Below are 27,748 nucleotides of genomic sequence, written 5' to 3' on the forward strand. Positions count from 1 at the left end.
AAGATTCCTTGCTATCCTCAAACAAAATGGTAAGTCTGTTGCACAGTTTCCAAAACAAGAACATTCTTTCTAGCTCCATCCAGGTTCCTGGAGATCTTTTTGTCTTGCATTTCATGTGTGCTTTCTTTAGCATATCCCAATGTATTTCCTGTCATTGTCATCTCTCTAAACACTGCAACCTGTAATACACACTGAGCCCACAGGAGGAAAACATGTTATTTTGATAATAATGTGCTAGCAGCAGAAATTATTAAGATTGAAGAGTAGTTATTAAAGTCTATTCAAACGTGAAAAGATGATGGTTGTGATGGACCTACATTGAAGTAACAATTAAATTTCTATTTGTAGCATAAACATAGGTCAGGAGTGGACATGTATAATGTCTCTAAATATCTAGGGAGGCTTATTCTTCTGTAACAAACAACAGAACATACCCAATATATAAGAATCATTTTATTTTGCCTAACAATCAGAGATAAATAAATAGTGAACTGTTACTGCCCTGCAATTAGCAATCTTCTTTCTTCTATCTCCTTTCCCACCACTTACAAAGAGAAATCAAATATGCTTTGCTAGAGGGAAAATTATGTTCATAAATTCTAATTTTAGAAAGTAAAAGCAGAACATTTGTCTTGGTGGTTTAACAAGTATACATGATATATCCCATCCATGATATATGCAGAAACTGAGTCCTGTTTTACGAAATTGGTGGGATAGTCAAGAATAAAAATGTTTTAAAGTATGTTACATTTTTATTTAAATGAAAAACTTGAATGATGTAGCTTGAGAAAAATTCCTGACTTTTAAAGAACCTATGGATTTACTCACAGATTGCTTAGAAAACTCCACATATGCATCATGAATTTTGTTAAATTTTACTTGCTGCCATATGAACGATTTATGGAAACATTGAATATGGAACATAAATTCTCTATGGAATAAAACTAGAGCAATGTACATGTAACTTTGGGAATGGATGCAGCTCAATTCTGCATTTCTGTTCAGTAGGGGATACTGAAGTCTTGAGCTCACCTTTATTGAAGTGTGATAAACTGGCATGTCACATCATACATAGAGAATGGGACACAAAACAGCTCTGCCTATTTCTGTTGTTTCTTCTTTCCCTAAATAAATCTCCATTGCTCATATAAACAGGATACATGCCCTCTATTTAGCAGATCCTATTTCTTCATTGGTGTCCACATTTCATGGGATGAGAATCGAAATGAATAGCCATTTATATATCTGAGAAGAAAGTTTTATTGAATAAGAAAAGCACAGATTTTCTTTTCTAGTTGATATATTTTGCACTTTCTCTTGAAAATTCTTGGGCAGAAAAGAGTGATCAAGCCAAACGTACTGTGTGAGTTGAAATTCTATCATTTCAGATAATAAAAGCTATCACCTTAACAATATTTATTAAGCAAAACCACTTAACATGTATTTATTTTTCTTTCAGCACAATAATCAAATTTCATTACACATCAGATAACAATATCTTTTAAAAGTAATTAGCTCTTACACAGTTAATGCTGTAGATTGTGAAATTTATTGACAATATAGTATTTTTAAAAAGAAAATTCTTCATGTGTATATTATTTTACTAGATTTCCATCTGTAATTTTAAGAAAAATTATCTGGCTGTGGTCTTGAAGCTCTAGGAGGAAATATTTCTTATGCTAATTATAAGCTCAGTAAACTTAAATATTTGAGATATTTGTGGTTCTGAGAGTTTTTTTCTTCTTTTGCTAATGAGATTAGAAAATCCTGAACCCTGAAATCTAACAAAAAAACTAAATAACCATTTCATTGTATTCTCTCATATTTAGTATTATTCACTGGAAGCATAACAGAACAATACTAAAAAGAATACAGAGGGTAAAACACTGTAATTTCTACTCTTATATAATCTTTTGAAATCATCTAAAATTTGCAACCCAGGGTTTAAACATGTATGACTTTTATTCAATCTCATTTTCAAAAAGATAGAATTAAACGTCAATAATTCTGACAATGACTGTATTCTGTTTTAGTAAATCTATGTGCAATCATTATAACATCTTCTGTAGCAAGGAAAATCACTTGTTTCCCATCACTTTTCTATGGGAACATATAAGATCTATGTTTTCACTGAAAGGGGACTAAGATAGCATTAATCAATGAGACTATTCCCAACAAAATTTCAGTACCATCTTTATTGCCCTTGGTGACTGTACATTTTTGTTGTTTTCTTTTTGGTACTGGGGATTGAACCTAGGGACAATTAATTGCTGAGCCACATCCCTAGTCCCTTTTATTTATTTACTTACTTTTAAAAGTCAGGGTCTCTCTAAATTGCCTAGGGCCTCAAAAAGTTGCTGAGGCTGGCTTTAAACTTGCAATCTTCCTGTCTCAGCTTCACAAAGCTCCTGATATTACAGGCATGTGACACTGCACCTGGCAGTAACTGTACCTTCTTAAAAAGAGATGGTTCTTTTCTGTATTTTAATGCAGTGTGTCCCTGATGGAATAAACATGAATGATTCTGGATAGAAAATTCATTTTTTCTATTTCTTACAGTCTTCCAACTCTCATACTTAGGTTTAAAAATTCTTTTAAGATCAAGGATTAACACAACACTGAAATAAAAAATAAGGATCTAACAAAAATATCTTGAAAGAGATGACAGAATGTAGCTTTGATAGGACAAATAAAGAGTTAAAACTTATTTCTGGATACTTTAAAGGCCCTGTAATTGTTTTTTTTTTCTGTAAGAAGCACTTGGTAGGAGTCATTAATTTATCAATTATTTAGTCTCTCCACACTAATGGCAGTTTTTTCATTAGTTATATTTAACTTAAATTACTTGGAAGTCACCTCCTCAGAAAGCAGAGGCTGTGTTTAATTCCCTGTTTTACTTCTTGCCACCTGACCAGAATATCAAGCACCTGAGGGACTGTCTATAAATGTACAATGACTTAAATTTTCCTTGAGTTTCCAGAGGAAGAGGGTAAGGAAAAGAACACAATGAATGCTTGACTCCAGAGGCTGAGATTCTATTTGAGTCAGGTGTGGATAAAGAGGAAATATGCAGAAAAGAATCTTATATAGGAAAAATGACTCATAAATGTGTGAGGAGGAAGACTTTACTGTCAATGTCCACATTTCCTGATTAAAATATGGGCGTTCGCATCATGTTCTAGCATCCTAAATATAAAAGTAGCTAAGAAATCTCTAAGAATCCTCCAATTCTTATTCAAGAAGAGTAAGAAAAGAGGTTAGAACTCTAACATGCTAATAATAAATGTTCTCCAGCATAATATCATCATTGTAATAAAATGTGTTAGCTGATTTGTGTGTTAAATTAAATGCACAGCTGATGGAGAAATATTTTGGAATTTGAAAAATAGGCTATTAATGTTTCAAAATAAACACATAGGCCATTGGTCAGACTAGCAATACATTTACATTTTGCCACTTAGAAATAATTTGTTAAATTATCTCTTTAGGCATACTTTTCAGAATATTTACATTTTAAACACACATTTAAAAGTAAGGCAACAGGAAATACTACTATAAAATGTAACCATCCCCCATATAGCTTGCTTGCTAAAAGCCATTGCCACAAAAATGACTCACTGTGTGTTTGTTTTCAGCTTACAAAATTCATATTCCTGAAAATACCTACACTAATCTTTGAAAATAATGTTAGCAATTTTTTTGTGAAGCTATCTATTTAGTCAATATTCAGATTTTTTTAATGCTAAAAATGCTTTATATATTTTAAGTCAAATTTCCTCTAAGACATACAGATGGAAACTGAGAAAACGTGAACTTCAGTGAAGGGAATAGCAGGCTAGGAGCTCTGGGATTCATCTTGCAAAGCAAAGCCTATCACCCAGGTCTCTCTGAGAGCCAGGTTTAATCATAGCAGACGAGCTTCTCTAGAGAATATGTGTGATGGTAATTACTCTATAGATACGAGATAATGGAATCCCCACCAGAAAAAAAAAAAGACCCTTCTTTAATCTACATTCAGAATCTTCCTTAGTAAAATCTTAATGAACAATATGACCTTGATTCTGAATCAAACCACATCCAGAATCCAACCATTTCTCATCATCTCCAGAACCTCTGACCTACAAGGCACCTGTATCTCCTGCCTAGATCATTGCCATCCTTCCTAAGTTGTCTCCATGCTTCACCTTTGCTAAGTACCATGACTTCAGCCTAACCTGCTCCTCACACAGAAGCAGGACATTTTAAAGAGGACAGTTTTAAAGCTATGTCCACCGCAAAAGCTCTCCAATAACTTCAGATCCCACAACAAAATCCCATATCTTAACCATGACCTGTCAGGGCTCCCCATGAACACCCTCACTGTATCCCCACTGTCTTTGTTTGCCTAATCTTTTCACTATAAGAGCCTATCATTCTTCCTCAATTACCCTAATAAGATTCCACACATTTTCTCATTGCTATGCACCTGGTTTGGAAAACTCTTTGGTGGTTCATGTTCCTCCCATTACCCTTTTATTCAAAGCTCAGCTTAAATACTTTCTTGCAGAGTATTTAAGCCTTGCAAAAATTGTCATATCCAACTTCCAACATTCTTTGACTTATCTTTGTAGTATATGGCCACCTGACTGATTATATATGTGTTTACTGTGAGCATAGAATTTGTCCCTTTACTTTTGTCTCCTTGGCATTTGTAAAAGTCCCAGACTTAAAACAAGTACTCAATAAATATTTCTTGAGTAAAAGAATAAGTGGATATTAATGATTCTCAGAAATATGTAAGTCATAAGATCTCTCAGGATTATACCTATTTCTTATACACCATGATTATTTCTCCTCCTAGTGTTATAGTGATACTTCTATTTTATGAAATTCATTTGTTTCTCGAGGTTTATTCTTTGATAGGCTCACTATTTATACTTTTAAATTATTAATATTTAGGACATAGTTCCATTAAAATAAGTAAAAGTAACCCATTGTCATTTATTAAGCATAGCTTTGTAAAGTCATAGGAATCAAAGAAAAAGCTATTATATAATAAAAATTGAACAATTGCTCTTGGATTTCCCTTGATTGATCAGGCTTTTGTATTCAGCTTATCAAAATATATAGAACTAAAATTATTTCTTGAATTTCTAGGAATATTTTAGTTCTAGAACCAGCTCTTGGATTTTTTGCATATTTTTTCCAAGTCTTTGTCCACTAATTCAATATTTAAACAAACATACATTTTTTACTATTACATCAAGAGTGTTGTGTTGAGGGGCTGGTGTTATGGCTCAGTGGTAGAGTGCTTGCCTCGCTTGCAAGGCCCTGGGTTCAATCCTCAGCACCACATATAAATAAATAAAATAAAGTTATTAGGTCAAACTACTATATATATAGTAGTTTGATTATATATATATATATATATATATATATATATATATATATATATATATTTAAGAGTGTTCTGTTGAATGATTGCCTACTCCTACCTTGAAGGAGTAGTCTCCTAAGGATGAAAAAAGCTGTGTAGAATAGAGTTGAAAAGTTGTTGGAATTTAAAGAATTTAAGTGCAGCAATAGCAGATAGGGGAGATGCACTGGAAAAGGTGGCCTTTGAGTTAAACTGCATTTGAACATCCAGAAAGAATAAGGAAAAATAATTTCAACAGGAGGAAATAGCATAAGCAAACTGACTGGAGAGGTATATGTAACAAAACAATAGGTTCACATAATAATAGGAAACTTGAGTTATGATTGTTTATACATTTAAATTCTCTGTATAAGAATGCACTAAGATACAATGTGGCCTAGTGTTAAATGCATTTCTATATATAGTTGAGCAACATGCTTAAAAATAAAAACTGGTTTTCTCTATTTTTTTACAAGTTAAGATGAAAATAAATTTTCAGTGATAAAGGTAGATTATGAAAGCCATTTAAATATAATGGCATGCTATTGTAAGCCATGTATTCACATCTATCATTGAGCACTGCAGAAAACAAATTACACAAATTTTACAACATTCTTTATATTCAATGTAATCAGGATACGTGGCATATTTCAGTGTTTTAATATTACATGGTGAGATGTATGCCTGCAGGTGCCCATTGAGATGCCTCACATATTTTGTATGCCCAGTGAGAGAAAACCTGGGGACTTTGCTAATAAAGAACCTTAAAGTAAAACTACTCTTCCTCCCCCTCGCCTTAATTTCTGGTGAGAATCAAGGTTTTTATCTTACCATATAAAATTTGTGACTTCACTATAACTCTTTTGCTCCATTCAAGTACATGGCAAAGGAAGAAATATTTCCTTTTATATGGTTTCTTTTTTTAAATGAAAAATGCCAACATTTCCATGCAAAGTGGATTTGAGCAGGACAGAACATTTAACGTGGGTTGTTGGGGGACCAAAGCAACGTCAGACCCTGAATGACCCAGCATAGATTCAACAAGTTGAGGATTGTCAACTGAGAATTCTTCCTCTGTGGGCTCCTTTTGTTTTTTTATATATTCAAATAATAAAATTAGATCTTGCCTGAAACGATACTGACTTAATAAGTAAACGAGAACAAAGATGAAGAAGAAAGAAAATGGCTGTTTATTTTTTTTTCAGTCTTTGTTTAGAGAATAAACAGTTTGGGAAAAACACAAGTTTTTCACACTTGAACCCCATATTTAATTTTGACAATCACAATGTTCCCTCTTCTGAATTAACGCTTGAGTTATCTTTCTAGAATATAAATTTAATTCTGTCATATTTCTGTTTGTAATCCTCAGATCACTGCCATTTTCCTGATAGCTAGCAAGTGCTACATGAATGTGGTTGTGTCAATAAGCCATGGGCTCACAAAGGAATTAGATGGCATTCCCAGAATAGACTAACCCACATAGTTGTGGAGTTTCTCCCTAAGAATGGGATGCTGTGGACATGAATCTGTAAACTCGTGATTTTTGTGAGAATTCTTCAACAAGCTCCCTTCCGACTTGAATGCAGCTTTTCCTCCGAGGTCCTTGCCAGCCTTCACAATTGCATGAGCCCATTCTTTAAAACAAAACAAAACAAAAACTCTCTTTTGTGAATGTGCATGCATATGTGTATGCATATCCTAGTGGTTACTTCTCTAGAAAATCCTAATACCAAGACGGTCCTATGTCTAGAAGATGACTATCTGAATACTGACCAGCCTTTTCAGGTATATTTTGCTAGAGCAAGCATTGGTACACCCTGACACTGATCCCTCTTAAAACTTGTTTTAAAACTAGGTCAAAAGAACTCTACTGGATGTGTCAATTTTGCTTTTACACTAATGTTATTTTTGTGTGTGTGTGTTAGAATTATTCCCACGTGAAGGCTTTTCAGTGCTCAGTACAGCTCTAGAATATGCTGAGAGACAGCCATATTGAAAGCTCTTTCCACTCTGACCTACCTGTTGGCAATGACCCTGGATGGTAAAGGACTGATATCAATGAAAAGTACAGAAAATGATGAAGAAAACACATGAAAAAATTTCCTGCCCCACCAATATTTTGAGCAAAATTGTTTCTATTTTCTGCAAAAATTAATACTATATGATGAAATGATGTGGATAGAAATGTTCTACTTTTGTGATTCGATGATGAATAATTTTTAAAGGGTAGTAAAAAGGTTTTATCCTATATGACTCTTAGGCTATTTATATATATATATATATATATATATATATATATATATATATATAAATGCTTTTATAGGTAGTTATCATCTCCCATTATTTTAGTTATTTATGAGTTAGGCAGTTTTAGTAGGTGTCTCTGCAGAAATGTTGAATGAAAACCTTTATTTAAAAGGATATGCCAAATTTAATGGTGAAACCAGCGTTGAGTACTTGGTGTGGGGTTGAAAGTAGTTTGGGCAGAAATTTTCTTATGGCTTGTTTTGATGGAGGATCAACTTGTTCTGCCTTATGTAATTTGGAGTCTTACTCCCTAGGAGAATAAGGGGCATATGGCTGTAGTGTGAATTCCCAGTATCCCTTTACTCATGCTCTTAAATGGAGATTTCTGGTAATCACTTTAATCTCTGGTAACTCTTTTTTTTTCCCTGAAAAACTCACTCTTAATTATATGATAATGTATAGGAGATTTGTTAGTTGTCCTTGTGAATATTAATTTAGATGAAAAATTTAGTTAAATATTTATTTATTTATTTATTATATTAAAGCCATCTCTTACCTCTTTTACTTCTTTTCTTATTTTGTATGCTGCCTTTGATTTCTTTCATGTCTGTTTCTTTGGGGAAAAGTTTCTTACTCTGCTTTTGACTCTTCTTCAAATAATGAACTCCACTAACACAACACTCAGAACCCACTACCCGATCCCATTCATTCTGCACCAGAGAGTATTTAATTGGAATATTTGGAAGGAACCACTAGGCATGTGATCTCCACATCTCCTTTCTCTCTTCTGTTTTCTTTCCTTTACTCTTTCTCTCTCCTCTGTCTCCCTCCATCTCATTTTCTCTGTTCCTCTCCCTGGGGAGCTGTTCTGCCTGTAGAATGTTTGTTCTCCAGATGGTCTCTGGGCTCTGAATGTTTAGCTTACATGCTTTAAGGTGTGAGCCATACTGTACAAAATGATCAGTTATAACAGTAATAGTGGTACTTTCTATCACCCGTTGTTTTGCTTTTTGATTCATTTCAGGACTTGTGTGGGGAAGAAGGGTGCTATTTATTGACTTCTTAAAAACACAAAGTGTTTAATGTGTTTCTTAAAACGTATGATCATTTTCTGCACAGGAACATGTATATTTACATATATTTCATACTATTATTTTGATACCCCATTTTATTTCTTTTAATCATAATTTAGAAATATGTACTAAGGCTTAGTTTAACACATTATTAATTTTCCTTTGAAGAACCTAAATATATTTCTTTAATTAACTGTGCTGATATTTCATTTCTCTGAGGCACAATGATAATATGTACAAAATTAGAAAAATAAGTCAAAAAGAATATAGATGAAGATTTTTGATGAATGAACACCTGTATTCAACCTTCCCTTGATCTACTAGGAAATATAAAACTGGCCAGAAACAAAACAAGGAGCTTTAACAACTTCTTTTTAAAATATATTTTATCAGATTGCACAATTTTAAAGAATTGACATTATGCTACCATTATGAAATATTTTAATTTTTTAATTACTTTAAAACACATAAGGAGTAAAGGGTAATGATGTTGTCCTGGTCCTATATAATGATTTTTTTCATTCCTTCCTTGAGTATTTCCATTAATTCAGATATCACACATTGATCCAATAAGAAAAAAAAACAAACAAACATATAAACTAAGAGCAAAATAAAATTCTCCCATCCTGGACTGGGAATGTAGAACACTGGTAACACACTTGCCTGGCATGCATGAGACCCTGGGTTCAGTCACTAGCACCAGGAGTGAAACAAAACAAACAAGAAAACAATCTTCTTACTTATTCTCTCAGTAACTGAAATAGCCATAGCTTGTTAGCATCTAATATTTAACAACATAAAAGCTATGACAATGCAGTCAAAAGTCCTGAAACTAATTCTATTGAGAGACAAAGAGATTCAAGAGCCCACTAAAGAACATGGTCTGAGAAGATACATATGTCACAGTCAAAGCTTGAGTGGTATCCCATAAAGAACCATATTGATACTGAAAGGCTCATTAGGGACACTCAACTATTAACGGGAAGGGATGGCCCATCCCAGGGGGAGCATCAACCTGGTTGTTGTAATATCTACTGGGAATCCCACTGAAGGGTTATTTCCACAAAAATGAAAGAACAGCACACACTGACCGAGGCTGCTTTTCAGGGCACTTGAAATCTCTCAAGGTCAGCATGGCACATCTGAGTCTATATGACCAAATGAGAAAAGTGGCCTTCCTCTCAATGCCTTACCAGCTTTATCCAGATTCCCAGGTCACCGTGCCCCATCGGGGCCTCCATTTAGTTCTCACAATGTGTTCCTTTGCCACCTCCTTGGAATTTCATTTTCTTTTTTTTTTTTTTTTAAAAAAACAATTCCATCTATGTTGTCTTGGAAACTATCTCAGTTAAAATCATTTCAGCAGTTTTATTTGCCAAATCTCCTTCTGGGTCCATTCTCAGAAATCATCAAAACCCCTGACATTGATAAGAGCAATTTCCAGGAAGTATGATTGTGTCATCTGGCTCAAATATCCTTAAAGTTAATTGAGGCTGAGTTGAAGACTATATAAACCAATTCTCATACATCCGGCATATAGAAGGGAAGTAGAAAAACAGCAATGATGATATTGATGAAATTAATATGAGACTTTAATGGCAAGAGGAAGGAACAAAGAATCGTAGGCCCAAGTTCAAGGTTACGAGAGGCAAGATCTCATTTGTCAATTGCAGGTGGTCAGATGGCCAATTTTCTAAAATCACTGGTTCCACGAGCTACTATTACTATGAGAATCCAATCCATTCCAGAAATTACAGTCTGATGAGGGTATTCTGTCTCCATCTGTCTGCCTCCATAAAAATATGACATCTAACCTCTTCTACTCCTTGGTATGATTCTGAGACCACTACTCTTTTAGGCTCAGGTCTGCTGGAAAAGGTGTGTGGCAGCAGGGATTCAAGCCACAAGAAGAGGCCAGGCCTAATCTTGAAGATTCTTGTGGCAATCACAGGTAGTACTTAAATTGACCCAGGACACATGATCACTACTTATGCGAATTGCACTTATTCTAACTGGGCACATTCGGGGCCCATCTAAACTCTCAATAACAATCGTGGCTGTGAGGAGGATGGATCCTAAGATACAGAATGATAGGCATTAATTTTAAGATCCTCTTTATGTTTTGGAGTATATCTGAGTTCTTCCAAAAAAATGCCTGTTGATTTATTAGGACAAATACCCTACAGCAGAAACGACCTGTTTGGCCACATACACGATATTCCTGCTTAGTTCTTTCTCTCTTATCTTGGTATGTGCATGATTGAAGAATTGGGAAAAGTATAATTTAGTTAATTAAAAATTATCCCATTGTATTCCCTACCAAATCAAGAAGTAATTGCCTGATTTAAAAGAATATCCCTACACATTACATAAAACAAAAGAAAATATTAATACAGGAATGCCTATTTTTTTCTGAAAATTAATTGAAGTATTTGACTAATTTCCTGGTTCTCATTTCCAAAACCTTTAGGAATCAATGCATAGATTTTATCCCCTAATTTTTAAATATAATTCAGTATTTGGTTTTATAATTTAAAGACTTCAGAATATTTTTTCCTCCAGTCATCATTATAAATATCAATTAACTTTGCAAATGTTGAATAAAAACCATCTTGAGAATGTAGTTTCATGGAACTTCTACTCATTTAAGATTGTGCTGGAATTGAAGGTGCTATTTTCAAATCTAAGTTTTTTACAATATATGTTTTATAAAATATGGAAAATAGTTTTCTCTTAAAATTTAAGCTTATATTTTGAACCAAAGGAATCCATAACCTGGAGTAATTTAAAATTTTGTTTTGAATCAACTGGACTGTGAACACTGAAGGGTAGAGAATAAGTTTTTCTCAAGTTCCTAATATACTTCCCCCTGTGTATCAATCCTTAGCATCAAGAAAGGCCCAAATAGGTATGGAAATCAAGTAGCACAGTGATCCAGTCTCTGTTATTTTACCTTGACAATAAGCTATGCAATTTTGTTAGCAACTCTTTCTTCACTTCCTACTCTGTAAGAACACAATGGTAGGTTTAATCTTTATTTAGATGGTAAAAAATAAAAATCATGATAGCACATGAATATGTCAATGAATGACTTGAAAATCCTCATAAATATTAAGATTGAAGAGAAAACTGAATGAAAATTATGAACAAGAATTCGAATTTAAAACTTTCTACTAAGAGTTTAAAGACTTTTGCCATGACTACCCAATACTTGTTTGAAAGATTGATTAGAGTACTTATTTTTCAGGGATAAATAATGGCAATTCTTCAACATGGCTTTGAAAGACAATTTCAGATTTATGGTATAATTTCTTAGAATTAAGAGCAATACAACAGACAGGTCATTTGGTCACAATACTTTCCAGTTCCCTGTTGTGATATTGCCCTTTATCTGTAATAAAAGTTCTACCACATTAGGCTGAAATTGCACATAGACACACTAGAAAAATGTTTTTAAAAAAGAAGACATCTTCAAAAATATTTTTAAGTAGATGAAAATACATGTAATAGGAATTTTTTCAGACCTGCTTTATAATGAAAAATGCTGTACTGTTTTCATAAAAAAAAATGAGTTTCTGTAGTGAGTTTCACTACCTGACATAAAAACAAGAAGTATTTTTTAGAAAGCTGAGAATCAACAAGAAAAATTTCGGGCAATGACTTACATTTCTTCTCCAAGAGAGAAGTTGATTTGAGTCACAGTTTCACATCTAGAAACATTCAGTTGATGCTTAACTAGTCACAAGAGAGATCAGGTGAGTCCAACCAAACAAGTCTCTAACTAAACCAAAATTTAGTTCCCTAGGGAGATTTTTTCAATGCAAAAAAAAAAAAAAATCATTGTTAGTTTTTGTATTCCTAAGTATATATTTTTAATCCTTGACAAACTCCATAACCTCATTATCTCTCAGTGAAGATGAAGATTTTCTACAGATTTTATTTTTTTAAACCATGAGAACTTGAATGTATTGATGCTCGATGTCTTCCCCAGAGCTAGCAATCAATAAGCATTTGACATTGATTATGAGATGTCTACATTGTAACACATTGCTAGCATTATGTTTGGATTCGATGTAGTCCTTTTTTAGGATTACTGGTGGCTACATGCATTTAAATAGAAGCCATTACAGACTGGTCTCCTGAGCTACTATGAATGACTTATAGCCAAGATCAGTAAATGCTGTGAGTTAACTTTTATATCTCAAACATTATTGATTTTTTTTTTTTTTTAGGGACTCCTTCTATTTAAAAGGAACAGGCCAGGGTGCTGGCACACGCCTATAATCCCAGTGGCTCGGGAGGCTGAGGTGGAAGGATCTCAAGTTCAAAGCTAGCCTCAGCAAAAGTGAGGTGCTGGAGCAACTCAGTGAGACCCTGTCTCTAAATAAAATACAAAATAAGGCTGGGGCTACAGCTCAGTGATAGAGAGCTCTCGCCTGGCACATGTGAGGCACTGGGTTTGATTCTCAGCACCACATAAAAATAAAATAAAGGTGTTGTGTCCACCTATAACTAAAAAAACACATTTAAAAAATATATGTAAAATAGGGCAGGGGATGTGGCTCAGTGGTCGAGTGCCCCTGAGTTCAGTCCCTGGTTTCTCCCCATCCACCCCACACGAAAAAAGGAACAGAAGAATATAACGGGTTGAATATGTAAAGGAGATAGAAAAAGAAAACTGAGGAACCACAAGGGAAATATAACTGAAAACCAAATGGTTTAATAAAGCAAACATAATTGCTCTGGAAATAAAATGGACATTATCCATACAGGTCAAATATGATTGGGGTTAATTTCAAGAGAGTTGAGTATACAGAAATTTTAAATAAGTAAGTAAAATAAATGGGCTTTCCCATGGTGATTATATATGTTCTATCTCAATCTTCCTCATAATGAAGCTCATTAGAGAGGTTTGACCTGCATATCCAAGTATTGATTAGTTGTGATAATGTGAGACAGGCCAGCATCCTTTCTAAAATTAATACTATGTTGCATTTTGAAAAGTGCTGTATTACTTTGACTGTCCCTTGCTTATTATCCCATATTGTAAGACAAAAATTAAGAAAGTCATGGAGCAGAGCAGTCAGACACATGGAGGAGGAGACTCTATGGCCTCCAGGTTCGAATCCTAGTCCTACTCCACAGGCATGATACCATCCTGTGCTTGTTATTTAGTTACTCTGCTTCTAAGTATCCCATTTCCAAAATAAGATGATAATGAGACTTACCAAAGAGAAATTTTGATGAATTAGATGAGACATACATAGTCCTATGACTTACTACAAATTTTAACAAATGTCTCTGGTGTGAAATATATACAGTATGTGCTGTGAAGACTTTTTTCCCACCTCTGGGGATTGAACTTGGGCACTTGACCACTGAGCCAAATTCCCAGCACTATTTTGTATTTTATTTAGAGTCAGAATATCACTGAGCTGCTTAGCACCTTGCTTTTGCTGAGGCTCGCTTTGAACTCCTTATCCTCCTGCCTCAGCCTCCCAAACCCCTGGATTACACGCATGCACCCACGGCCAGCTGTGATGACTCTTTATAGGAGGACTGCTTACAGAAGAGGTAACTGGAGGACAAAGGGTTCAGATGCTTCTGTGGGAAGTTTCAGGCTCCTTATTAATATAAACTGCTCAACTTTATCCTCAGCAAGACTTTCGTCTGAGCTAGAGTTTTCTACCAAATGGGTCCATTGTGCCTTTTGTTTCCCTTTATCTAATCTTTTTTAAGGAGACACCCAAGAAATTGAATTATACTTATCACTCAAGATAATTTACTCTGGGAATTTGGTGTACTTGCTTCTCTTCTAAAACCTGTTTCTTTTTCTTCTATTGTTATATTATTTCATAAACTAGATCATTGAACTCTTGAACTCTTAAGATTATACTCTAATAAATAAATTGCCTTAAAGTAAAAGAAACCTACATTCTATTCATAGAAATGTCACTATGCTTTATTTAATGCACATTTAGTAGGCATTGATATTTTCTAGGTTCATGCTTCATTTTGTTTTAACATCCACTTGACAAGTTGTTGGAAGAAGATTCAGGTCTACAAAGTCAACATTGGCTGCTATTATGGAATTAAAATTTTCCCTATCAAGTTCAAATCCAATCATTAATAGCATATTATATATTAACATGTATAAATAGTATAGACATATCAAAGTCTCACAGAATTATATAAGTAAATATTATTTAATATCTTCATGATTCTCATTAAATTGTTTCACATTTTCAACTTAAAAACTACTTTCTATATTTAATATGTTCTTTCATTTTTTACTTTTTTCTTCATTTTAATATGACTAAAGATCAGGCTTATGTAACTATTTCAATAAACTGATACATTATTTTAAATAATAAAGAAAATCACACACATTTTTGCAACATGAATATTATGGATAAATCAATGACACCTTGATTTTATATGCTGTGGATATCTACAAAATTAATTTAATTTGGATCAATTCTGTGTTTATAGAATATTCCAAAAGCAGAGATCATTTTATTGAGCAAGGAGATTTTAGAAATTTGTATATGACTGCTTCTTGATATGTTCTGAGTAACTGTTGTTTATAATTTCCTATGTGAATAATTAAATCTTTTGTGTAGACTTTAGTAGAAAAATGTTCTGAATATATTTTATAATCTTTATATGTTAAGTGATTTCCTGTAATTATTTTACTCTCACTATTTAACTCACTAGTGATATTATCCTCCATAGACTACCATTACTCATGCTGTACTCTTTATTTTTGGATTTTTAATATTATCGCTATTTCTGACTTCTGAAACTATGAATTCAATTCCTTATGTTCATTCCCAGTGTAAGTTTAGTATGTGCACATCACAGTTATAAACTAGCTTTGTCTGAATTAGCAAGAGAATTTGTAACTTAACTTGCTCATAAAAAAAAGAAATCTCAGTAAGTTTGCATTGATAAAATTCAAGAAAAACGGTTGGCAAATTTCCTCAACAGTTACTCATGGATCAACTTCCTTATTGTAAATTTAGTGGCATTGCTAACTTTAAGCATAATAAGTTTGGAAATACTTTGAGAACATCATTTTGTAGTTCTTGCTACTAATGTCTAAATCAGCACTTAGGAAACCCCCATGGTCATATCATGTGGTAATATCATGGTACATATCATGTGTAAGATCTATCTTGCAATGAACTCCTTCTTTTGTTGTGCTACCCAAATAGCTCCAGATTATTACAGAATTTGTGCACAAAATGATTCCTACACAAAATAATTCTTAAAATAAAGGACTGCATTGTTTCCTGACTTAACTCAGCTTATCAGTAAAATGCATTACCATAATTATCTAAGATTCCCTTCAGCTATGTGATTCTATAAATGATATTTAATGTAGAAAACCAGCAGATGCAGATGAAGAACACCCTTCAGAAGGAACACATAGAAATGAAAGTTAATGTACAAAAGATTTACAAAGGGGAAATTAAATTATTAAAGGGAATAGTCTTGATTAAGTGTGAGACTACATTTTAATTAGAATGAACCACTTGGAATGTGTAATTTTGATAGCTCAGAATTCACCAACCACCTACTGGTTTCATTTTAGGTAATCCTATACACAAATGTTCTAGGACCTTGGAGGACCACTAGCCTCACTTCTCTAAAAGGGAAAAGAGGGCCAAAATAGAGTCTCCCTGCTATTCCAAAATAAGTCTTCTGACTCTTTATCCTGAGCTTCTTTATATTTGCTGTGTGACTATAATGAGAAACAGACATAAGAATTTTGAAAGGTTGTTAATGACTTAACCAGAGTTTAACAAAAACAATAAAAAGGACTCACATGAGCGACATTGACTGTATAATTACATAGAAGGGAAAGAATATTGGTAGCTTAAACTAATGAAGATGATAATGATTGAGAAAACAAAGAAAGCAAGAAAGAGAGTTCAATAAAATTCAGGGAATATATTTTAGTTATTTCATCAAATTTTAAAAGAGACTTCACACATAATTTTCTTTCATTCTTTCTTTCTTGCTTGCTTGCTTTCTTGCTTTCTTTCTTAGCATTGAAGAAAGAATCCAGAGCCTTACATATGCCAGGCAAGTACACTACCACTGAGACACACCCCAGCCCCAAACAGAACTTTTAAAAAGCAGTTTTCCAAACTCTTGAATTTCCTTTACAATAAAAATATGATGTGTTTGAATAAATGATTTGGAATAGAAAACTTATAAATTATTATATATATATATATATATTGTATATACATTATACAGCAATATGTTCTTTTAAGAAATAGTGTGGTTGTCTGAAGTCATTGTATTAGATTTTTTTTTAATATACATCAAGCTTAGAAGATCAAGAGTCACAATTGTGGAGTATGATATACTCTGATTAGAACCTAAAAAAAAAAAAAAAAAGGAGAGAGAAGTCTTTCAAACTCATCTGTCTTCATCCGCTGACTATGTTAGACCAAATGTTGCCTTGAGTAAATATTTTACTTTTGGATACTAATCATCCAATCTTGAAATAACACGCAGTTCACAAACTCAAGTTGGAAATAGTTCAGGAGGATAGCAATCTGAGATATCTAACCAAGGTATGTTAGTTCTTTTTCCTCAGGCATTAATATTTTGACTTAAGTTTTAAATTGACTCTAGGTATCTCTTGATATAGTGCTACCCTAATCATTTAATAAGTAAGGAAACTAAAGGAGGGAAGACCCATTTAAACTTACCTGCATATATTGAAGTTTTCTCTCCTATAGAAAACGTTTTAAGATAACAGGTGACAATAAAGGCACTGGTGGAGATTTACACTGAGATACTCAGAAACAGGGGTGTTGAGGAAAGAAGTCTGTAGGAGCATGCATCAGCACTTCGTTTATGCAAATATGTAGTAATACTGTATGCAAATAAGAACCTCAGATTCAGGACACGTTTTTAAAAAAGGCATTTGCTTCTTTTAATGATACTGCTAATATTTTCTTAGTACACCAAACTGAAGACAATTTTTGTATTTCCCTAAAATATTTCAAAATTAGCATTCTTATAATAAACAATGAGAGTCAGGAATAAGAAAACAGATATCCATGCATGAAGCTAACCATAATACATAGTTATTTGTAAGAGAATAAAATGGGGAAAACAGAGCATATGCTAAACTATAATGTTTTAACCTTATTATCAATTCCTTTATGTAACATGAAAACAGTTAAATTTTAAAAGGCTCAATTATAAAGAACAGAGATGAAAGGGAGACAGGGGCATATTTTCTCAATATTTGCAGCCATGAAAATTAGTTGAGGCAAGGAGAAAAATTGTTTAAGTGAAATCCTTGTAGTTAATCTACATCATGGTTTTTCAAATTAAAAATATAGAAGGACATATATTTCCATTTCCAATAATTTTAAGATAAATTTTAAAACAGCTAGTTAGGAATTGAAGCATAAAAATAGAAATACAAAAAATGATCTACCCCGCCCCCTGCAAAAAAAAAAAAAAAAAAAAGAAGAAGAAAGAAAGATGACCTAACCATTCTGAAATAGGAATTACTTCTATAGCCAGAAGGAAATCAGAATATGGGAAGGGAACTGGGAATGAAGTTTATTCTGCTTAGCTTTTATCCTAGCTAAAAGTAATATTTGTATATAACTAGTCCAGTGAAATTGTAAAATCATTTTTTTGGTCAAAAGTTAGAGATTTAATTTTCTTCAGAATTCAAAAACATATTTAAAATGAATGAATTTATGTTATTTAGAAAATTATGTGCTAAGCAAAACATTTAGCAGAAAAACTAAACAAAATCCTAAATCTTTTTAATGTAGTTTCATACTTGCATAACTTTATTTCTTCCTTTTATGTTTATATGGCTAATTTTGAGTCATTTAATGCTTTATGTATATTAGATGTCATTGCATTTCAGAGGCATAAGCATGACTATTTTATTCAAATATAAATTAATATGTATAAATAAATTTTGTTTTTATTTATCAAATTTGTAAATAGATAAATTTAGTTTTAGAATGCTGTAGTTAAAACCTTTAGTAAAGTTTTACTAAGAAGGCAGAGTATTGAGGTTTTTTTAGTTACTTAATGCAATTTTAAAACTACAATTAGTCCATTAAAATATACACCTGTAGCATTAGAGCGTCATGGATTGCTATAAGTGAATATTTAAAGAAAGCACTCGTTTTCTATATCCAGTGCAAAGAGATTAGTGTAGATAGAAATCACCTATTTAGATATATTCTTAGAAAATGTACCTATCTGTGTTAGCTGTAAGTTATACTTGAATAGCCTAAAGAAGAGGTCTAGTCACTGTTATTAATTATAAAGAAAGTTGGCATAAGTTTACAGATTTTGCTAAAATGGGAGCATCATAACTACAGGGTTACTTTCTATGCTTTACATACTGGGTTCATTCACACTTGGAAACTTGCACATATTGTCCAATCAGGGTAAAGCACTTGCAAAATGTTGCACCTGGAACAGGGAGGAGCGAGGAGGGCAAAGGTCAAAACCAGGCCTTAATAAGCATAGACTAAACAGATTTTAGACTCAGTGAAAAGTCCAGACGACCCCTGCAGCGTCATCTTACAGCTCTGATTTTCCTCTTTTCAACGTGGAGTATAATCCATAAATACAACCAAGTCACTAGCCGCTTAGTCTCTCTGGCTTGGTTTTTATCTTCCAGATTTTTCCCGCCCTCCTCTTCACAAAGATTCTAAAAATTAACCCCTTTCTATCCTCAGACTGACCAAGAATGAATTTCTTCTTCATAGTCATTGTTGTTAGTCTTAAATTTCTAACTCCTAGTCTAAGAGGCACTTGGCAAAATGGCTCATAAAAACCAGAGTAGTGGTTGAGTGTTTCATTTTTCTCCCAATATATTTGCAATAATATCCTGGGAGATGACTAATAGTAACAGGGAAATCCAACTATTATACAAATCAGTGAAGTAGGCCTCTTTTAGGAATGCTTCTACAAAAATGGACTTAATTTTCAAAACCTTAAAAGGAAATTTTGCTCATTTCTGGTGTTCTGTCACAAATGGGTTACATTTATATATGGGTTTCTAGATACTTCACATGCATGATGAAAATGTGCAGAGCATTTTTGTTGTATTCCCTTAATTTTGGATTATCTGATACATTTACACTCTCATATTTTTATGGACATAATCCCTTTTTCATGCTTTTGCTTTCTTGTTCTACTCCAACGTTTGCTGAAAGAGACGTCAGTCCCTTTTAACTTAAAACACTAATTTTCCTGAAGGAAATAAATCAAGTATGAACTGCAAGAGTAAATCCAGTTCAGCCCAACTGTGTTGGTTGAGGGAAGCCTTCCCCACTCAAGTGGGCTCCCTTCACTGCTCCAAGTGAGAGCTGCCCAGTCAAATTCAATGTCATCATATTATTCTGTTTACAACACTGCGGATTTTCAGAATGCCAAAGACATCTGCATCTGTCCCTACATTTATCCTCAGGCTACCCTGTGAGCCCCACTTCCTTTTGCAGTTAAAAATACAAAATTAGAAAACAACAACAACAGAAAAAGCACCAGCTCTGCGTGTGAATCACAAGCTGCACAATTAAGGATGAGGCAAAATCCTAACTAAGCAGAAAATGGCAGAGAGCAGAGCACACTGGGTGGGGAGGCTTCAACTCTCAAGAAGGTGCTAAGGTTTGGGAAAGGTCCTTTTGAAGAAGCATGAAAACAGACAAAAATAGAGCTCAAGGGGGCCTAAGTTTCTCAAAGACTCTGATCACCACAGCCTTACAGAGCAGGAAAGGGGAGATGGCAAGGGCACACACTTTGCACAGCTGCGAAACTTCCATAACTGAGCATAATTTCTCCTGTGCTGTTCACCTAAAGAAAATCAGGAAGCATGAAGACAAACAGAGTAGGAAACCTCACTCATGACCCCACACAAATGGAAAGACCAAAACTCATTTCAGTGATAAAGAAAAAATGAGTTGTTCATTTTTATTTAACACATGTGATTATCCATGATCCTAGAGAATCAAGGCCTGTCCATTTTCAAGAGTAACAGAAAAGAAAAAACAGAAGTAACCTAGAGTTTTATTTCTTATTTAAATCTGTTCTGAACAACCTAGCCTCAATCATCTGAAATTACAATACTAATGTAATCTCAAATCATTTTCCCCAAGATCCTACTATCCATCATCTCCTGTGTACAGGTTTAGATTCATTAGTAATTAAAATATGCTGCTTTAAAAATAAATCTAATTTAGAAGTATTTATAATTTAATACCTTAGATGCTACATTATTATTGGATTTTTTTGATGTTATTATTTATACTTTTTGATCTCTTAGGTTTCTAGACATCTTACTCATTGGGGGAAGGAGAACAAGAATTGGTTAAGTCACTGCCATATATTTGTTTTTCAAATTGATTTTTATCATTCATAAATCAGTGGGAAAATCATCTAATATGAGAAGTATTGAACAATATAGATAATTAAAGGCATGATGATTATTCTTACATGTGGCATTACAGGTAGAAATTTAAATTACACAAAGTTCATAAAGAATTGATTTCATAGTTGGCGGCTTGGAAAATGATTTCAGAATTGTGAATTCTATAGACAATCAAGATCAACTTTTGTATATTCTTTATCCAAAGGAATTCTAATTAGTTTTACCATTTATAAGACTTGCAGTTTTCAAATAACTGTAGTAGTGTGGCTTTTGATAAAGAAACGCTTCTTTTTGACAACTAATAGATTTGCTTAAAAAGTTACCTGAATAATGTATGGCAAAGAATTACAAATGAAAAGCAGTGTTACTATGAGACCACTTTAATATTTTCAATGACATTGATAATTGACTTGGAATTTAAATTATTTCTGTTATACATTTTAAAATATGAACCTTTGGATCATGTTTTCTCCTAATGTTATTGTTCACACTAATGTATTACAATCAGTTAATTTCATCTTTCACTTGTACAATTATAAAATTAAATTTTTATGAGAACATTGTTAACTGTAGTGATAAATAAAAAGTAATCAATTGAGTCAAGGATTTGTCAAAGAAGGATTGCAGGTGTAACTCAGTGGTAATAGCATGTACCTATCATGCGAAAGCACCTAGGTTTGATCCTCAGCACTTCCCAAAAATATAATAATAATAATAACAATTTGGCAAAAAGAAAAGTACCTGGAAAGTTTGGTGCCAGTTTTAAATTGTACATAATTCACTGAATTATATGCCATATGCAGATCACCTTCTATTTTTGATATGTTTTAGTAGTTCAAATTGAAATAAAATCTCTAGAAAAAAAACATTTTCTTCATATAAATTATACACACAGTGGACCAAGAAGCTTAGATAGTGAGTATTTTCATGGTGAATTTAAAATGCATACATATTTTCCAATAATGTTAGTTCAGTGACAAGGAAAATAAATTTGGCATCATCATTCTTTCATCTTAAGTCACCATTATGCTAATGTTTTAATATATTTTTAACCTGTAAATTTCTCATGAGCAAGTTGAAGCTGTGTAAGGCATGATAACATTTTTAAATTTTGTGACACCATAACAGAAAGAGCTCATTCAATTTCCATTGAAGATGAATCCTGCATCTATAGTAATATTACTAAAAATTAAATATTTTCAACTAGTTTATGTTGGCTATTAAGAGTAAAGCACAAAGACAAAACTGAGGCAGTGAGCCTCACAATGCCTCCACTGATTTCTCCACTGGCCCTTCCTCTGCACATGGTCAATTAGAATTGAAAATCCTGTGCTGATTTCATTCGCTGGAATTTTTAAGCAGGTCAGGAAGAAAGATGTTATTGAAAGGAAAAGTCTCATCTAAATAAGAAAGGAGCACGTGGCCATCTGGTCTTAGCTATACATATAAAAAGTTATTTCAGCTGAACTGCAGGCTTGCTGTTTTAAAAGATGTGCCAAAAATCAACCCTAAATCTGTTTACGGTAAAATATCCCAAATGTTTCTTTTTAAACCTCTAAATATGCAATATACAGTTCATTTCCTATCTGTGATTCATGAGCCCATTTGACCCCAGTGCCTCACTGAGTTTGCCTGGGTTTCAGGCAGTGGGACATTCAATCACTTTCTGACCTCTTTTCCTCCGTGGGGTACCTATAGGACCGTGGTTCTTTTGAAAATTGTGAAAATAACTGTGATCATTTTCACTCAGATTAATTTTGAGTGTTGTCTACATGTTGGCTTGGAGGAGTAAAATTTGAAGCATGAAGCAGCTAGACCAGTTTCCCTTCTTTTCTTATTGCAACTTGAGGTTCCTGTGTATGCTTCTCTGCATAGTGCACAGGCATCTGTCCACAATAATATCAGGCTCTATATCTCAAGGCTGAGCTTTAAAAAACAAAAAAATTCTCTTCTCATAAAGGACTATGACTATTGAGTCTACTTCTAGAAATCATCATCAGAGTAAGAAACAAGAGAGATGTTTTTTATAATGACATTTTGTATTGTTTGCCAAAGCAGAGGCATACCTTTGGATATGATCAAAACATTTTTGATGTGAGGCATCTGGAATAGTTACAACATCAGTACGTTAATTTACCCAATATCAGGGCATATCCCTCTGTTAGTAGAAACATAGCTTTTTGATATTACTACTCACATTTCATTGTATTAAAATATGTTAATATTCTAAAATATTTTGGAAACTCTTGTCATAATATAGTGCCAACAATTACTTTGGGTGATAAAGTTATATTCAAATTAATTATATATTATAAGCAGAATACATGCATGTGTAAAACAAACATGATCACAACTCAGCATATGCTAAAGAGTACAGGTTCTAGCTAAGTCTTCAGTTAAATAATTAGATTAAGAATATTCTATGAAAACACAGAATCTTGGTTTATTACTTAAATAAGATATCCATTGGTTGTGTTGGTACATCTCCTGTTTGTTCTGCCATTTCAAATAAATCATTACCATTGTGTAAGAAGAATCAACTGTACTATAGTAAATTGTTCTTTCTCTGTTATGCTCTGAAAAACCATTTGTTCTTGAATTGGCCTTACGTATTTGAACTATTTCAATCAAGTCCATTATCTTCTTGTCTTTGAAAGATGCCTTTTTAGTAACCTGTATCCCCACTGGGTAGTGTCATGCATTGTTTTTTAGAAAGTAGGTGAAATTCAAACCCAAATATTTATTCATTTTTTATCTTTGATAAAAAAAATTACATAATTCATCATCAGGGCCAAAACTGCACTGTATGTTTGCAAGAACTGTTTGTGTAAAAATTAGTCAGGTCTAAGAATTTCTCAAAAAAGTTATTTATTAGTTCAAAGTGCTGTATTTCCCTATAGAATGTCACCTAACTTGTGTTACTTGTTTTTTTCTACGTATAAAATATGTCAGTTCTTGAAGTTTTGTACTTTTACCAACAATAGTAATATGAAAGCAAAATATTTTTAAACTTGTTTTAAAACAATGAAATAATACACAATGAATCTCATTAGGTTTTGTGTTGACAAGGAAATAGTGTTGTTCATAGAAATAGACTTTGAAACTCTTTCCAATAAATTCTTTTTTAGTATGCAAAAATGAAAAGCATTGATAGCAAATTCTTAAACTTGAAAAATTGAGTGTACAATACTTGGTATATAAGAAACAATACTACCAGTCATTCTGTCTTAATGAAGATTAACTTAAATTACATTTCAGAACTTGGCAGTTAAGAGGCAGTATGGATATAAAATTGTTCTATATTTAGAACTCAAATTCAGCAATATGTTGTGGTTAAAGTATTAAACTTTCTTCTATTTGATTTAAGAAAAATGGAAAAAAATGTACTTAAACATGTACAAGAATAAAAATCTGACCTCTTGTCTGGTGAGTGATTATTTAATGTAAGACCCGTAAAATAGGCTTAAGAAATTATACGCTGTACAAGTGCACAAAATTTTAATCTAACTATCATCAGATCCAGAGATATACCCCTGGAACAGCACAAGAAATTAGCATTACTTCTCAATCATTTGTATAAAATCATTCTTTCCTCAAAAACCAATAGTAAATATGATTTAATGGTTTCAAAAAATTTTAACAGCAAAGAAGAAATACCAAGTCATAATAAAAATCAGTTATTGTATCCTTTTTATCCAAATGATTTTACAATGCTCACCCTTTCCACATTCTATTCATATTAAAATTCAGCCACCTCTGAAATGTTCAACCAGCATATTAATAAGACCTCCTAAAACCAGGAAACTCTGTCCGACTACATATATCTCGATAAACATACCCATTTTGCCCCATGAACACATCTTCAAGAGACAGAGGGCTACAAATAAAACAGTCCTTTCCTGTGGGTGTCGGTTAACCCCACAAACACATGAACTTCCTATGGGTCCACACCCAACAGGCGCTGGTGATTAGGTGATTGAAAATGTTGCCCACAAAAGCAAAATTTTATATGTGATGACATCATCCAGCCAACATGGGTTTCTCTGTGATATAATGATACACTTGCCTGGCTGGTGCTTATGTCTTGAGTGTATGTGTGAGAAAGAAGGAGAGAGAGACAGAGAGAGAGAGAGCTCTTGGCAGAACAGCATCATCAAAAATGGTATAGAGCCTGCTGCAAGCTCTGCAGGAACCTTTGCACAGACCTTTGACTCTTCCTAGATTTAACACTGCTTAAGTTCCTTCAAAAATGCATTACCCATACAAGCAAATTATGTTCTGTTTAGTAAACACACTGTTAATCCTAAAATACCCTGATGGGATCTGTAGAGAGAGGAAATTTCTACACGACATGAGGCATATGTCTCTGTATAATATGGTGCAGGAGTTGCAGGATCCCCTGAGACCTGCCTTTGAGTGCATAAGACATCTTGGTCTTAAAGGTAATGAAAGGGTTAAAAACTGAGTCTGTCTAGGGTAAGAGAAAGGGGATATTGTTGTCTTTAATCTTTCCGCAGTATGTGTAAGACTTCCATCCCGGATCTGCACATAGCAGTGGAAGAGGCTCGGCATGCATTGCGTGCAAGCTCCTTGATTGTAGAAGAGGGAAAAAAAACCTGGCTGGAGTCCAGACAGGCTGGAGCTCTGTTGATCATTATGTCTAGCCTTCAGGTGTCTCAGCACACAGTGGGCGGCGATGGGGGAGGTGTAGATAGCATGAGAGCAGACAAAGAAAAAAAAAATGGTGTATTTTTAAAAAGATTATATGAAAATTTGTGTCCAAGTTCTCCTTAAAAAAGGATTCCTAACGTCCTGGACTTTTATAATTAGAACACAAGCTCTGCTCTGGCAGCTCCCTAAGCCATAATTAGTTATGTCTGGAGCCTTTGAATAATTCCTTTCAATAATTGATGGAGTTAATATTCTCTTTTAAAAATGGGGAGGGCAATGGGCTCTTATAAACTCTTTTTGTTGGAAGCTTTGTCGTTCAAAGTCTTCATCAGTCACAATCACATTGATTGCATTTGCCTTTTAATTTCTTATGAGACTTGACTTATAACTTTTTAAGGATTTGGATGATTCTAGAAGTAAAAGCATAATGCATTGCTAGATTACCCCAGCCGAATATAAAGAGAAAGCAGGAATACAGGAACATTCACCCCCCATTTGTTTCCAATTATTGTATTTTTTTTTCCAAAAAAAAAAAAAAATCTGCTTTGTATGTTGCTTCTGTTTGAAACTCCATCAAAAAAAAATCTTACCATGAATGCAACTTAGATGCTAACTGTATCTTTTGCCTGCTAGCATGAAGAAATCCCAAATTATTTTAGTCTTCAAGCATTCTTCTATAAAGAAGCTTCCGCATGCTTCCTCCCCACCCCCACATCCTCACTCCACCCTATTAGGAATTAAAAAAAAAAAAAAAATCTTTATACATGGAAGGATGGATCCGAAGACAGAAAGCTGTCTTTTCTATCTATCTTTACACTGGCCACTTTCAGTCTCCTTCACTTGGTGCGGAGACTTCTTTTCACATTTTGTGGACAGAAACACTGAAACCAGTTGAGTTCCTATCATGATTATAAAATTAAAAGTGGTGGTTCAAAAAAACAAAATCAAAAGAAAGCCCTGGCTTGAAGCCATTGTTCAGAATTTAAGAGCGATTTGCCTCCAAGTGTCTTAGCAGTCTTTCATAGCTAATTATAATAACTGTCAGATGTCCGGAAAGTCCACCGGTGCCCTTGTCAGTGGAGTCAGCAAAGTTTGTCTTTTATTTTTCCTGGGGACAGATCAAATCTGATTAGACATAAAGAGCGAAAAAGAAGTGAACTAAGTACATATGTGTGTGCCTTCATTTTTTCTTTTGAACAAAGCAGCACACTGGAGCAATGTTCCGGTGTGCAGCCTCCTGCAGCTACTCTTTGGAATGCCTGACTTTTATTTTTCATTCTTTCTCTCTAACATAATAATAATAATAAAAAAAAACATGCAACAATTGCCCCCTCGAATATTTTCTTGCCCGTCGGATGCCTCGCGATCCACACAGGAAAGAGGACCCTCACAAATCTTCGAATATCAGATGCATATGACAGAAAACTATTTTAACCAGTCCACTTGACAGAAAGAAATGTATACTTACAATTTCAAAATGGTTATTTGCTCTAGTTCCTTGTCCCCGGAGGCAGAGCAGAGCCTTTGACCAGACTGTCCCTGATGCAGGTGCAGAATCCCTGTTTTTTTCATGCCGGGGGAAGGGCAGAGAAGCGCTTCATAAAGTCCCTCGAACTCAGCCACTTCTGCTCAGGCATCCTTTGCTCCTGTGGAAGCCGTACTATCTGCAGTTCTGAATTGAACTAAATTACAGCCCATGTGAAAGACAGGGGCAGGGAGTCATGTGAGAGATACTCAGCCATCCTATTGGCCACAAAGACATAGCTTAGGCATTCTGCCTTTTCCACTATTGGTGAATAGTTAAAACTGAAAGCATCTAGATCCTCCTCTTGAGCTTATTTGTCCTTTATGTGTGGAAGAATGACTGTAGGATTTTACAGTGACAGAATTAGTTAAGAAAGGGACTGAAGTCATCCTTCACTGAGA

The 27,748-nt window shown here is 33.7% G+C and overlaps 1 long non-coding RNA gene across 2 annotated transcripts in view; it reads right to left on the reverse strand.

The window, feature by feature from the left end:
- LOC144367162 (uncharacterized) overlaps nucleotides 1-27,494 on the reverse strand; it is a 79,615-nt gene extending 52,121 nt beyond the window's left edge. For both annotated transcript variants that reach the window (XR_013426460.1, XR_013426461.1), the window contains exon 1: nucleotides 27,291-27,494. This is a non-coding gene — a long non-coding RNA (uncharacterized LOC144367162). The remainder of the gene's footprint in view (nucleotides 1-27,290) is intronic.
- Between the last annotated feature and the right edge of the window lie 254 nt (nucleotides 27,495-27,748).

This window comes from Ictidomys tridecemlineatus, chromosome 10, assembly GCF_052094955.1.
Source record: "Ictidomys tridecemlineatus isolate mIctTri1 chromosome 10, mIctTri1.hap1, whole genome shotgun sequence".
NCBI lineage: Eukaryota > Metazoa > Chordata > Mammalia > Rodentia > Sciuridae > Ictidomys > Ictidomys tridecemlineatus.